The 1,287-nt window shown below is 40.7% G+C and overlaps 1 protein-coding gene across 1 annotated transcript in view; it reads left to right on the forward strand.

The window, feature by feature from the left end:
* TANC1 (tetratricopeptide repeat, ankyrin repeat and coiled-coil containing 1) overlaps positions 1 to 1,287 on the forward strand; it is a 93,132-nt gene that overhangs the window by 49,617 nt on the left and 42,228 nt on the right. The window lies entirely within an intron of this gene.

Here is a 1,287-nt window from a genome sequence, read left to right on the forward strand (position 1 = left end):
GGGGGGGGGTGGGGGACGAGACATGCAAGTCTATACTAACAAAAGCCTACAAACTAGATTTTATTTTTAACTTTAGCATAGCTTTAAGGCCATGATGAGTAAGAGGTGTCGTCAGGGAAAAAAAGACATAGCTATAAAAAAAACCGCAGATGATGTTACTGCACGTTTGCCACAGTGTTTCTGTCTGGTCCTCTTGTATTACCGGTAGTAATCGAGGACCAGAGAGCATCTTCTAGCATCAACAAGGGATAAGAGCATCTTCACCAGTTTTAAATGGCAGCCCAGAAGTAATGAATTGCTGCTCTTCCCATTCTACTCTGGCTTCTTTGACTTTGGATGTTGACATCAGCAACTAACGTCTGCCCTAGTGATACTCGATTTTCTGTGTCACACTAAAGCAGGGTTAGGGCAACATTGACACTCAAGCTGTGGTGAAACTACTAACCCATATAGCCTCTGCCTCTGGGAGTCATGTCTGTGGCTGTCAGATTGTTGCAATGCCTCATGGGATGTGTAGTTTTTCCACAGCTGGAGTGCCCTTGCCTTCATCAAAGGGTGTATTTAATTAGCTCACCACGGAAGGTGCCATTTTGAGACAGCAAGTAATAACACCAAGAACAATTATATCTCGTTAATAATATGCCCCATATAATCTGATAGTAGTCAAAGTGAAAATGGTCTTGGTGATCTTAAGTGCCTGAATCACAGTTTCCCTCATAAGAAAGCCATTACATGTATATACTGTCTACACAAGCCCAAATTACTAATGTATTTAAATGTATTCTTACTACAAGCTGTTTGAGTATTGTGTAACATCCTCACTCATTCAGTAAGGATTTGTGGCCTCTACGGTACGGAAGTTCTTATAGAAAACCGGCTTTAAATCCGTTTCCTCTTTTCAATATTGTCCCATTTTATTTTCTGAGTTCCTTCCCCTCCTCCAAACCTTCCTCCACTCATTCATCAAACATTCTATTCCAGCTTAGATGCCTTTCTGTAGCTGTCAAAATGCAAAGTTTTGCAATTATAGTAATATGGGGTTATGTTTACCAGAGGCCGCTCTCACTGTGTGTTAATTGCAGTGTTTTGTCTGGGCAAGATCTGCTGCAGATCGTTGCTGCTGCGGCAAGATTTATATAGGTAGCTGTTGAAACCTTATATCTGAATAAAAAAAACTAAACTGAAGGGGTTTATTTTACCAGGCTTTTCACCTCACTGGATATCTCGTTAACAATAATGTAAAAGGATAAAGTGTGCTCTACATTGTGTGCTTTTCAGTGCATCTGG

Source organism: Nanorana parkeri, unplaced genomic scaffold, assembly GCF_000935625.1.
Source record: "Nanorana parkeri isolate BGI_ZX_2015 unplaced genomic scaffold, ASM93562v1 scaffold112, whole genome shotgun sequence".
Classification (NCBI taxonomy): Eukaryota; Metazoa; Chordata; class Amphibia; order Anura; family Dicroglossidae; genus Nanorana; species Nanorana parkeri.